Source organism: Lissotriton helveticus, chromosome 8 (assembly GCF_964261635.1).
Source record: "Lissotriton helveticus chromosome 8, aLisHel1.1, whole genome shotgun sequence".
NCBI classification, from domain to species: Eukaryota; Metazoa; Chordata; class Amphibia; order Caudata; family Salamandridae; genus Lissotriton; species Lissotriton helveticus.
In genome coordinates, this window is record NC_136069.1 from 438,301,522 (window position 1) to 438,315,173 (window position 13,652).

The following is a 13,652-nucleotide window of genomic DNA, read 5'->3' on the forward strand; positions in this document are numbered from 1 at the left end:
TGCTCTGTGGTCAGTTCAAGTGGCGGCAAATGCATTTCGGCGAAAAGTGCCTTCTTCAGTGCCCAACACCCGATGCAATCCTTCTGATCTGTTTTCTACTGCTGCCTTGAAGATATTAGGCGTAGGTCCGCTCCTCCCCCAATCAATGCTGCACACCTATGGATGTTCATCGAAATGGCCCGAACTGCCATTTCCAGGATGCACCATGTTGACAGCAACCCGGGGGAGTGTGAAGTTGAATATCTGCTGCGGCTCTGTAGGCAGGACCCTATGATGGCAATAGCTGTCCTTCGAACACCAAGCCGGCTCTCGAGCCCCCTCTATAAACGCCACAGCCCCCATGCCATCGAGTCCATAGAGCAGGGACCAAAATGCGGGGAGCATAGTGCCCAACCAGAGGTACAATACCTCAACTGCTCGGGGCCCTCGGGAATGGAGGCGGGTACCGGACAAATCCATAGCTGGAGAAAACAAAGTGCCGTGAAGTGGGCCAGTTTTGGTCCAGACCCTGAGCGTGGCGTGGGTTCCTGTACTGTGCATCTGGCAAGCACAGAAATTATGACCGGAACCTTCCTCCCAAAAAGAACGAAGCAGGACCCAGAGGGGAACAGGTAAAGCAGACTTTATTGCTCTGTGGTCAGTTCAAGTGGCGGCAAATGCATTTCGGCGAAAAGTGCCTTCTTCAGTGCCCAACACCCAATGCAATCCTTCTGATCTGTTTTCTCCTGCTGCCTTAAAGATATTAGGCGTAGGTCCGCTCCTCCCCCAATCAATGCTGCACACCTGTAGATGTTCGTCGAAATAGCCCGAACTACCACTCCCAGGATGCACCATGTTGACAGCAACCCGGGCCGGTGTAAATGGGGGGGGGGGGGGGAGTATGAAGTTGAAAATCTGCTGCGGCTCTGTAGGCAGGACCCAATGATGGCAATAGCTGTCCTTTGAACACCAAGCCTGCTCTCGAGTCCCCTCTATCAACGCCACAGCCCCCATGCCATCGAGTCCATAGAGCAGGGACCAAAATGCGGGGAGCATAGTGCCCAACCAGAGGTACAATACCTCAACTGCTCGGGGCCCTCCGGAATGGAGGAGGGTACCGGACAAATCCATAGCTGGAGAAAACAAAGTGCCGTGAAGCGGAGCCAGTTTTGGTCCAGACCCTGAGCGTGGCGTGGATTCCTGTACTGTGCATTTGGCAAGCACAGAAATTATGACCGGAAACTTCCTTCCAAAAAGAACGAAGCAAGACCCAGAGGGGAATAGGTAAAGCAGACTTTATTGCTCTGTGGTCAGTTCAAGTGGCGGCAAATGCATTTCGGCAAAAAGTGCCTTCTTCAGTGCTCAACACCTGATGCAATCCTTCTGATCTGTTTTCTCCTGCTGCCTTGAAGATATTAGGCGTAGGTCTGCTCCTCCCCCAATCAATGCTGCACACCTGTGGATGTTCGTCGAAATGGCCCGAACTACCACTCCCAGGATGCACCATGTTGACAGCAACCCAGGGTGGTGTAAATGGGGGGAGTGTGAAGTTGAATATCTGCTGCGGCTCTGTAGGCAGGAGCCAATGAGGGCAATAGCTGTCCTTTGAACACCAAGCCTGCTCTCGAGCCCCCTCTATAAACGCCACAGCCCCCATGCCATCGAGTCCATAGAGCAGGGACCAAAATGCGGGGAGCATAGTGCCCAACCAGAGGTACAATACCTCAACTGCTCGGGGCCCTCTGGAATGGAGGCGGGTACCGGACAAATCCATAGCTGGAGAAAACAAAGTGCCGTGAAGCGGGGCCAGTTTTGGTCCAGACCCTGAGCGTGGCGTGGATTCCTGTACTGTGCATTTGGCAAGCACAGAAATTATGACCGGAAACTTCCTCCCAAAAAGAACGAAGCAGAACCCACAGGAGAACAGGTAAAGCAGACTTTATTGCTCTGTGGTCAGTTCAAGTGGCGGCAAATGCATTTCGGCGAAAAGTGCCTTCTTCAGTGCCCAACACCCGATGCAATCCTTCTGATCTGTTTTCTACTGCTGCCTTGAAGATATTAGGCGTAGGTCCGCTCCTCCCCCAATCAATGCTGCACACCTATGGATGTTCATCGAAATGGCCTGAACTGCCATTTCCAGGATGCACCATGTTGACAGCAACCCGGGGGGAGTGTGAAGTTGAATATCTGCTGCGGCTCTGTAGGCAGGACCCTATGATGGCAATAGCTGTCCTTCGAACACCAAGCCTGCTCTCGAGCCCCCTCTATAAACGCCACAGCCCCCATGCCATCGAGTCCATACAGCAGGGACCAAAATGCGGGGAGCATAGTGCCCAACCAGAGGTACAATACCTCAACTGCTCGGGGCCCTCCGGAATGGAGGCGGGTACCGGACAAATCCATAGCTGGAGAAAACAAAGTGCCGTGAAGCGGGGCCAGTTTTGGTCCAGACCCTGAGCGTGGCGTGGGTTCCTTTACTGTGCATCTGGCAAGCACAGAAATTATGACCGGAAACCTCCTCCCAAAAAAGAATGAAGCAGGACCCAGAGGGGAACAGGTAAAGCAGACTTTATTGCTCTGTGGTCAGTTCAAGTGGCGGCAAATGCATTTCGGCGAAAAGTGCCTTTTTTCAGTGCCCAACACCCGATGCAATCCTTCTGATCTGTTTTCTACTGCTGCCTTGAAGATATTAGGCGTAGGTCCGCTCCTCCCCCAATCAATGCTGCACACCTATGGATGTTCATCGAAATGGCCCGAACTGCCATTTCCAGGATGCACCATGTTGACAGCAACCCGGGGGAGTGTGAAGTTGAATATCTGCTGCGGCTCTGTAGGCAGGACCCAATGATGGCAATAGCTGTCCTTCTAACACCAAGCCTGCTCTCGTGGCCCCCTCGATAAACGCCACAGCCCCAATCCCATCGAGTACATAGAGCAGGGACCAAAATACCGGGAGCATAGTGCCCAACCAGAGGTACAATACCTCAACTGCTCGGGCCCTCCGGAATGGAAGTGGGTACCGGACAAATCCATAGCAGGAGAAAACAAAGTGCCGTGAAGCGGGGCCAGTTTTGGTCCAGACCCTGAGCGTGGCGTGGGTTCCTGTACTGTGCATCTGGCAAGCACAGAAATTATGACCGGAAACCTCCTCCCAAAAAAGAACGAAGCAGGACCCAGAGGGGAACAGGTAAAGCAGACTTTATTGCTCTGTGGTCAGTTCAAGTGGCGGCAAATACATTTCGGCGAAAAGTGCCTTCTTCAGTGCCCAACACCCGATGCAATCCTTCTGATCTGTTTTCTCCTGCTGCCTTGAAGATATTAGGCGTAGGTCCGCTCCTCCCCCAATCAATGCTGCACACCTGTGGATGTACGTCGAAATGGCCCGAACTACCACTCCCAGGATGCACCATGTTGACAGCAACCCAGGGTGGTGTAAATGGGGGGGGGGGGGGAGTGTGAAGTTGAATATCTGCTGCGGCTCTGTAGGAAGGACCCAATGATGGCAATAGCTGTCCTTCGAACACCAAGCCTGCTCTCGAGCCCCCTCTATAAACGCCACAGCCCCCATGCCATCGAGTCCATAGATTCAAAAGGTAGGTTAGGAAGCGCACTCCCTATTCAATCTTATCTTAACAACTCAATAAGTTTAAATTGTTTATTACATAGGTGCCGCAGCTGCTCCTCAAGTGCTGAAAAACAATCAAAAGGAAAAAACAGCCAAGGATGGCAGGAAACGCTGTGCACTGTGCTGGTGGAGTCCAAAAGGACTCTGGTTTCAAATAATCAAAATCATATGCTTCATCACACAATTCCCATTAATCAAATCTGTAGTATCATATGAGTACCCGATAAATTTAATCTATGTTTTCATTTTTTATATTGATTCAACTATCCAAAGCAAATGGTTCGATTACATCAAAACACCATAGAAGTATCTAATTCAAACATAACATTGATACATTGATGTATGTAAATTCAAATACATGAATATAAACAAAGTTTTCCTCATCACAATTCATAACAAAACCATTTTATGCAGTGCCCGATGCATTTCAGGACAATGGTGTCCCTTCCTCAGAGGCAATCTGTAAAAGCAGAAAAATAATCATAACTGTTCAAATTCGCGGGTAGTTTTGCAAATGACTACTCAATTCAAATACAATTGATTCCATGTGCGGGTCTGAACATAATATTATTTACAAGTAATGTGATTACGTAAACAGGTTGGTTCACAATTTTCTCTAATGGTATGCTCCATAAACAAAAGATGAAGTAAACGAAAGAAAAAAACTGAGAATTACGACAAGTCACCAAACCTAGATTGTGAGTGTTAATAAATGCAGTGAAATTCAACCACCTCTCACACCAGTGTCCCAAAAGGAAATAAACTGAAAATTGAAAAATAACGTGTGCATGCAAAGCAAAGTGGGTGAAAAGAAAATTAGGTGTAAAAATGTGAATAATGTACACTCAAGTACCTGGCTGAACTCTTGTAGACGCCAACTAAACAAGCACTGGCGTTGCCAATAGGTTTTGCATTTGGAAAGTTGGAGCTATTGGTTTTGTAAATGACATTTTATATTTATATATCGTTATTGGCATTGTCAATAACAATATATAAATATAAAATGTCATTTACAAAACCAATAGCTCCAACTTTCCAAATGCGAAACCTATTGGCAACGCCAGTGCTTGTCTTTTCGATGCAGTTAAAATTCTAGACGAACCCTTGAAACGTTCTGTACGAGAACCAGTAGGGGAGACGGATTTTTAGACACATACTCATGTTTTTTTTAATTCATGATAGTAATCCAGTTTACTTGTTCCAATCACTGGCAAAGCCAATGGGTGTATCTACCGTTTGGAGTCCTACCTAAACGATTTAAAGCCTACAGCAGGGATAAAAAAATGTTTCTGTATACAACGTGTTCATGAGACATAGATGTAATGTTTTTGGTATACATTGGAGATGTAAAACACTCCCATGTACATTGCAGCGCGAGCTCGCCATAGGAAGCAGGATTTTCCACCAGAATTATTCTGAGCAAATCACTTAATCTCCATGTGCCTAAAAAAATGAATGTGACCTTGTGTAATGTAACAGGCGCTCATGCACCCAATACCATTGGCTCGAGTTATATTAAAGTGCACAAATAAAAACATATAAACTCCTGTGACGTGCTCAAGACCACGGTGCCGTGAGAAAGCAGACTTTCATTATCACTCCAGCGGCTATTCCGTTTACCACCACAAGGAGGTGTTCAGGCGCCCGGGGTCAGGTCAGGCTGGCCCTGAGAACCACTGGTAATCGCAGCATAGGAGACGTGCAAATGTGAAACCAAACAGACGGGGTGGGGGAGTCGAGCTGCAGAAACGTTTCACGTGAGTGCTAGAATGGCTTAGAATACAGGGGCATCTGCGAGCGGCTGCAGGAGCCACAGACAAGGGGCATGTGTTCGGCTGTAGTTCACATGCATGGGAGTCCTCGGCATCCCTAGGTACTTACTGTGAAGAGAGGCTGGCTCGCAGTGAAGAAAGGGAAAAGGCACACGAAGGCTGCAAGAAGGAAAGGAAAAACAAGCATTTACAATGCAACGGTTTTGCCTTTGCCAAAGTTAGAGCTATTAGCATTGTAAATGACAAATTGTTTATTTATGTGTTGGTTTTGAAAACAGATACATAAATGGCATTGTCATTTACAATGTCAATAGCTTAATCTAATAGTCCCTCATACAGAAGATGAAACAAAAATACTCCTGTGGCTGATCCAAGATGTGACTGACAATATTTCAAGCCAATGTCTGAAGGTTCTTGAACCAAAGAAGCCACAAGCAGAAGGAGGCTGAACCAAAGCCATAGGGAGTATGTATAGAATATATGCTCAGCATGAATGATAGAAGTGCCACTACACGTCATGCCCAATTAAAGTGTATTCTGTATGTCAGTAGAACTTAATGGCCATGTACACCCCACTTGCTTTAGAGGAATCCGGACTACCTTTTCTACTGAAGTTACCACACCCATACAAAATCCTGTAAGACTTTCCGAATAGTCTATTGCGCATTTTAAACAGAACCATGAGTTTTAATTGTTTTTTGAAGCAAGATATTCCCTATGATACTTCGGTCTGTTTCTTAGGACTAATCGACCACTTTTCTTACTTTACAGGCGCCCTGGAAGGCTGCCTGCTGCACATTCTGTTCACAAATTCTCACCACAGTGAAATCTTAAAGCTCTCTTTTCAATGACCTCAAAAACATTTAAATGAAAACATGCCTGAGAGAAAGTTTGCAGGGGATAGAGGGTGCTAAAATGATGACAAACAGATTTAGAGCCTTAATCCCCTGCGCACTTTAAATTGTTCGAAGGTGTGCCTAACACATCAATAATTAATCTGTTCCCTTCCAGCTGGCAGCAACAGACCAAAAGAGGGGCACGTGCGGCGCACTCAGGAAAAGCATGCAGCAGAACAGACTTGTATGACGCAAAAAATGTAAACACGCGAATAAAGACTAATTTTCGTTCCAAGAAGAAGCTTACCCTCATTAAAGGTGACGGCCTCGTGAAATGTAGTTTTCTTTATAAACAGGCACCGCTGGGAGGGTGGCATACATTCCTACACAGCTAAGTACCCAAGGCTTGTAGTTATTTCGTGGCTGCTGCTGGGTTATCTCTTCTAGACGATCATACACAGAGACAAGTACCTCACCCATTAAACAATTTAATTAAAAAAAGGTTGCTCAGTGAGATTAATGCTCGCTGCTTCGACATTCACACTCGACAGGTCACGAGTTCGAATGCCGACAAGCAGGGCACGAGTCCTAAAAAAAGAAGTGGGGGGACGCTGTCACCGGAAGTGACGTCACGACAGGAAGTGTCGTCACGAAAGGTGGCTCCGATCCCGTTTCAGAGAGGCCAAAGAGTGAAGTCCAGCTGTATGGCAGGGGGGACGGCGTCTACCCATTAAAATAAGAGGGGGGATGCCGTCCACCCGCGTGGTACCCCGACTCGAGCCCTGCCGACAAGGCCGCCTCACCTGTAGGAGGTGGGAACAGCGCGTCCTTGCTTCTAGGTCCGTTTTGCATGTGCCACATTATGCATTACAGGACGCCTGCCCACGTGCAGTGACCTGGTTTGTTAACAGCATCTGATCGGGTAACGTTTGAAAGGTGTGTGGGAGGGGAAATACAGAATGGCGGTCAGTGGCAGTGAAGTTTCGGTGAAGTGAATCCTCCGAGATTGTGATAAAGTAGTTTGCTTATACAACAGTGCAGGTAAGTGCAGCAGTGAGACACATAAGAAAGCATCACTTGTAGTCTTGGCCATAGAATCTTCACTGTAATGTTGAACACTAAAAAGCTCCACTTGCACAAGGCTAGGTCACATCACAAAAGCGGATGAAACAGGTCAGTTTATATATTGAGTGAACATTCTCTAGGCAGAAAGAAATGAAACAGTAGATGGTCACAGGGGACATATACATGATAGCACAGGGCACCCGCGCCTCAAGGTAAGGATCCAGGGGAGAGATGAGAGCTGCACTAGGAAGGACAGGCTAGGTGGGGGACACAAGACAGGTCAAAGGTCAACTACAACAGTTCCCAGCAAACCCCAACCCCCTCCACTGATGTACAAGTAAAAAGGGTGCCCATGTCAAGCAATGGAGCTGCAGTGCTAAGCGCTAGCACAATTTCAGTGCCACGACGACTGCAACAAGGGCTGATATGGGGTGGGGAGTACAGGGTGAGGAACCATCCCCACCCCCCAACGTTTCTCCCTGGACCCCTAGAAAACTATAGTTTGAATTGGACATGGTTTGCATTAGATAAGGTGAAGGTTGTGGGAGGCCGAGGTGTAAAAATGGGGAACAACATTAGAACAGGTTTCAGAAAGCACGTCTGAGCAATGGGGAATTATGAGCGCAATAACACCTCAGCCCAATTTTTCACCTATAACAAATTTTTGGGAGAATAACTTTCCACGTAACCTCTGCTGTGGATTGCTGTGCAAGCTGTATCTAAAACAGCATTTTCCCCAGACTAGCACCATAGAGGCATCCAGCGCCCAGTGCTGGGGTACATCCACATGCTGCAAATGCGCAAACCTTCTCCTTCCCGTCCACTGTGGGCACCATACACAGACTGCCATTTAGGCCAGACGTTCCAGGCACTCAAAGTCGGAAAATGGTCTAAACAGGAAGGCATGAGGATGACAAAAGCAGACTGCTCCTGCAGCCACCTTATCGTTTGCAACCTCCAACTTCCCTTTGAGAATTGTAGATAGGACCACGCATTCAGGGTGAAAGATATTTGTTTTAGATGCACCTCCTTATGTCAATTAGAGAATAGAGAATTGCGCAAACACATTTCCAAATATTTCCCACAGCAGATGGGGAAAAAAACATGTGATCACCAGGCAGAAGCAGAGTTAGATGAGGCCATTTCATAACATGTAGAAACGTTGTGAGCTAAATGTAAATCTTGCTTCCAAGAGATTACATATCTGGAGATTACATTACACAAGTTAAAAATGAACAAATGCAGCTTGCACGACGACAGCACAAAACAGGTGGGTTGGCTCAGATGGCAATTTTTTTCATTTGATATGGGCAGGGGGAAAAACAGGGCTACACATTAGAACCGTGCAGAATGTACTTTTACCAATTGAATTCGTTTTTCTACTCTTATCCTAAAGTGTGAGTGATAGCATTGGATTGAAAACATGGCAAAGCAACGCAAAGGACAGTCCTCTTTGGGGTAGGAATATTCTGAGCTACAGCATAGCAACATTTCATTGAATGTTTGAAGTATCAGAAGCATCTCAGAGATGGTCAATGGCAAGACAATAAGTGCCAAATATAGTTCCTGCTCATGTTGCAGTTAAGGAGTAGGCCTTGATACAACGTAAACAAGTACATACACGGAACCACCCGGGAGGGGGGGCGGGAACGGACCTGAGCCGAGCTCCAGAAACTAATCACTTTCACACGGGGAGGGGGCGGAACGGACACACGGGGAGGGGGCGGAACGGCACAGACGACATGAGACGCGGGAGGTGGGCGGGGGGGGCTCACGGATAGCGGGAGGGGGGAGGGAACGGCATCACTCACCTCGACTTCCTCCAGCGGCGGTCGGCCGCGTAATGGGAAAAACAAACAAATTTAAAAAAATAAACGAAACTCCGCCCACCGCCGCGATGACGACATCGCAGAGGCGGAGAGGGAAAAAATCTCGGGAACGCCCCCGAATCTGGTCCGGCCTTGACGGACAGATCCGGCTACCAATGGCTAGCCTCCATTTATGGAGCTAGCCAATGGGAGGAGGGGGCGGATACCCGACCCCACAGAGCAAAACATAAGATTTTGCTAGCGTATCCGTACTTCGTACGCATTGCCAAGGCAAAACCTAAAAAAGGGAGGAAACCAAAGGAACGAAAAAAAAACCTTTGAAAAGAAAGAAAGAATCTTCAAAAGCACTCCGGCATGTTGTGTCTTGCGTGCTACATTACGTACTGGTGAAAACAGGAGTTGTTAACTGATTGTTTGTTTAATTTGAAGTACATTTTATTTATGTCTAAGTTTCGCCTTTGTGTCCATGTAAAGGCAAATGGCCTCGCAATGCGGGCAAATGGCCGGAGGGAAGCCGGATGGGGGCGGGAGAGCCTGGTGGGGGGGCGGGAATGCGAGCGAGGGGAGAAGTGTGGAAGGCGGATTAGGGAGATGCGCGTGCTTGTGTGGTCACGTGACCCGCTTTTGTGGTCACGTGACCCTCACATGCACTGTGGAAAAATCGCAGTGGTTTGACGAGTCGATCGAGCCCTTGAATTTTCGCCTATTACATTCGCAAGCGAATGATAATAGGCGAAACCTAAAAACAATAGCCAACACATAACTCAGTTAAAGTAACTAGCTAACTCCCGAGTTTTAAATCTGACAGTGGTATAAACAGAAAGGAATCCCCTACCTTTTGGTCAATTGTTATAAACTTCCTATAGAGGAAACGAAATTAGCCTGCCAACAAGGTTGGAATCTTCAGATCACAAAAGCGAATAGCTGCCACAAAAAACATGAACACCTTCAGTCAATTAGTCATGTATTCACTAGAGTAAAGAATAGCGGGACTAAATTATGCATGTTCAATTCAAAATCATACAAGTACACTTACCGGCGCAAACACGCCGTGCAGATCACTCCAATTAACCACTGGTAACTCTATAAATATGCTCCAATGCACGTTCCAACTCTCTTCTGTAATGAACGAATTTGAAGTACCAGACCTCAAATAACGAATACGCTGTGTCTAAATATCTGAAACAGTGAAATAAATCCACATACCTCTTATTTAACTCTGGTGCCTCTCGTAGTATTCACCCACATGACCTGCTAACAGCATAATGTGACTGGACGCCGGCGCCGCCCGCTCCCGGTTTCAAAACAAGTTACTGCCATGAACATAGAAAACAGCCTAATCCAGAATCTCTGCTTCACGCGTGTCCGCCATCTTAGTTTGGGATGAAATCTCCAAATGATCACCAATCCTTAAGGTAGTAAATTTAGCCAAATCCGTGTCTTAATTGCCGATGTGAAATGTTAAAGTGACAAATGTAACTGCCAAGTGATCAAATAGATGGGTTCAACATAAAACAACTAACTAAGGGATACATTAATGCTCAAGTAAAACTTCAGGAATAAAACATCAGTCTAACGGTCAAACCAAATACCATGTATCTGATAACTATATTAGATGAAAGAAAAAAATGTAAAAAGAAAAAATGTGTGAAAAGTTACAAGTCCAAATCGTTAAAAAAATTTATGATAGCTGTATGTGATTGTGTGAGCTTAACGTGATCAATAGAGCTAGTCGATGAAGAATGGAAGGTACATGACTAATTGACTGAAGGTGTTCATGTTTTTTGTGGCAGCTATTCGCTTTTGTGATCTGAAGATTCCAACCTTGTTGGTAGGCTAATTTTGTTTCCTCTATAGGAAGTTTATAACAATTGACTAACAGGTAGGGGATTCCTTTCTGTTTATACCACTGTCAGATTTAAAACTCGGGAGTTAGCTAGTTACTTTAACTGAGTTATGTGTTGGCTATTGTTTTTAGTTGGCGTCTACAAGAGTTCAGCCAGGTACTTGAGTGTACATTATTCACATTTTTACACCTAATTTTCTTTTCACCCACTTTGCTTTGCATGCACACGTTATTTTTTAATTTTCAGTTTATTTCCTTTTGGGACACTGGTGTGAGAGGTGGTAGAATTTCACTGCATTTATTAACACTCACCATCTAGGTTTGGTGACTTGTCGTAATTCTCAGTTTTTTTCTTTCGTTTACTTCATCTTTTGTTTATGGACCATACCATTAGAGAAATTTGTGAACCAACCTGTTTACGTAATCACATTACTTGTAAATAATATTATGTTCAGACCCGCACATGGAATCAATTGTATTTGAATTGAGTAGTCATTTGCAAAACTACCCGCGAATTTGAACAGTTATGATTATTTTTCTGCTTTTACAGATTTCCCCTAAGGAAGGGACACCATTGTCCCGAAATGCATCGGGCACTGCATAAAATGGTTTTGTTATGAATTGTGATGAGGAAAACTTTGTTTATATTCATGTATTTGAATTTACATACATCAATGTATCAATGTTATGTTTGAATTAGATACTTCTATGGTGTTTTGATGTAATCGAACCATTTGCTTTGGATAGTTGAATCCATATAAAAAATGAAAACATAGATTAAATTTATCGGATACTCATATGATACTACAGATTTGATTAATGGGAATTGTGTGATGAAGCATATGATTTTGATTATTTGAAACCAGAGTCCTTTTGGACTCCACCAGCACAGAGCACAGCGTTTCCTGCCATCCTTGGCGTTTTTTTCCTTTTGATCGAGTCCATAGAGCAGGGACCAAAATGCGGGGAGCAGAGTGCCCAACCAGAGGTACAATACCTCCACTGCTCGGGGCCCTCCGGAATGGAGGCGGATACCGGACAAATCCATAGCTAGAGAAAACAAAGTGCCGTGAAGCGGGGACAGTTTTGGTCCAGACCCTGAGCGTGGCGTGGGTTCCTGTACTGTGCATCTGGCAAGCACAGAAATTATGACCGGAAACTTCCTCCCAAAAAGAACGAAGCAGGACCCAGAGGGGAACAGGTAAAGCAGACTTTATTGCTCTGTGGTCAGTTCAAGTGGCGGCAAATGCATTTCGGCGAAAAGTGCCTTCTTCAGTGCCCAACACCCGATGCAATCCTTCTGATCTGTTTTCTCCTGCTGCCTTGAAGATATTAGGCGTAGGTACGCTCCTCCCCCAATCAATGCTGCACACCTGTGGATGTTCGTCGAAATGGCCCGCACTACCACTCCCAGGATGCACCATGTTGACAGCAACCCGGGCCGGTGTAAATGGGGGGAGTGTGAAGTTGAATATCTGCTGCGGCTCTGTAGGCAGGACCCAATGATGGCAATAGCTGTCCTTCGAACACCAAGCCTGCTCTCGAGCCCCCTCTATAAACGCCACAGCCCCCATGCCATTGAGTCCATAGAGCAGGGACCAAAATGCGGGGAGCATAGTGCCCAACCAGAGGTACAATACCTCAACTGCTCGGGGCCCTCCGGAATGGAGGCGGGTACCGGACAAATCCACTCGGAGCAATAAACACCCTTGGATTGGATCCATTGCGAGTTGTTTTGATTTCTGAGAGCGTGATTATTGAACATTGTTTTTGGAATTCGAAGTCCGGCGTGCTCGGCCGGAATACACGCCACCTCCCACGGGGCCACGAGCGGTTTGGACGGAGCAACATTGGTATATATATATATATATATATATATATATATATATATATATATATATATATATATTCATTCACTGAAAAAAACATAAGTTTCAAGAGTGTTATAGTTAGCTGGACATTTCAATGGTACAAAACCATAGAAATTCCTCTGTTATAGTTAGTTGTGCTAACTATAACTTGCGCTCCCGCAATGCACTTTTGATGATGTCACACATTACATCATTCATGACCTGGTCAGTGACATCACTGATGACATCACTGATGACATCATCCAGTGAATGTGTTTTTTTTATTTTAATATCTATTATATATATATATATATATATATATATGTATTCATACATATATATATATATATATATACCAATCTGTATTAAAGATTAAGTGGATATTTAACTGTCTGGATGGAGGATTTAGTAGCTGTCTGATTGTTTGTTTAAGTGAGTAATTAAATGTGTCTCACTAAATATATGGGTTAGGGCAACCTGGTGTTTTGGACATTAAATAGCGGCGCGCCTCGCCGCGGAAACGCCCCGCTGCATACTCTGCAGGCCGCAGCGCCCAGAAATGACGGACGCTATGAGGAGATGGTAAGCCGGTATTTTGGGTAATGAACATTGGCAGGTACCTTGGTGTTTCCCCTCCACAGTACCCACTTGGGGAATACAGTTTTTTAGCACAAAGCCCCTGAAGCAACCACTTTGGTAAAGTTACGGACTACCTGTCCCAGAAGGCAATTTTGCAGGAAGTCCCACAAGGGCGGGGCAGAATGGTATGAAGTCCACTCAGCTGTCGGGACTTTGAGCACAGAGCCAGTGATCAAGGGCATGGAGCCCGAAACCGGTATGGCGCTTCTGT

The 13,652-nt window shown here is 45.8% G+C and overlaps 1 long non-coding RNA gene across 1 annotated transcript; it reads right to left on the reverse strand.

Moving 5' to 3' along the window:
* Window positions 1-3,817: 3,817 nt before the first annotated feature.
* LOC144771672 (uncharacterized) lies at window positions 3,818-10,390 on the reverse strand. The gene is made up of 4 exons (XR_013599423.1): window positions 10,313-10,390; window positions 10,143-10,225; window positions 9,942-10,030; window positions 3,818-4,064 (listed from the first exon to the last, which is right to left on the reverse strand). It is a non-coding gene; the product is annotated as an uncharacterized LOC144771672 (long non-coding RNA).
* Between the last annotated feature and the right edge of the window lie 3,262 nt (window positions 10,391-13,652).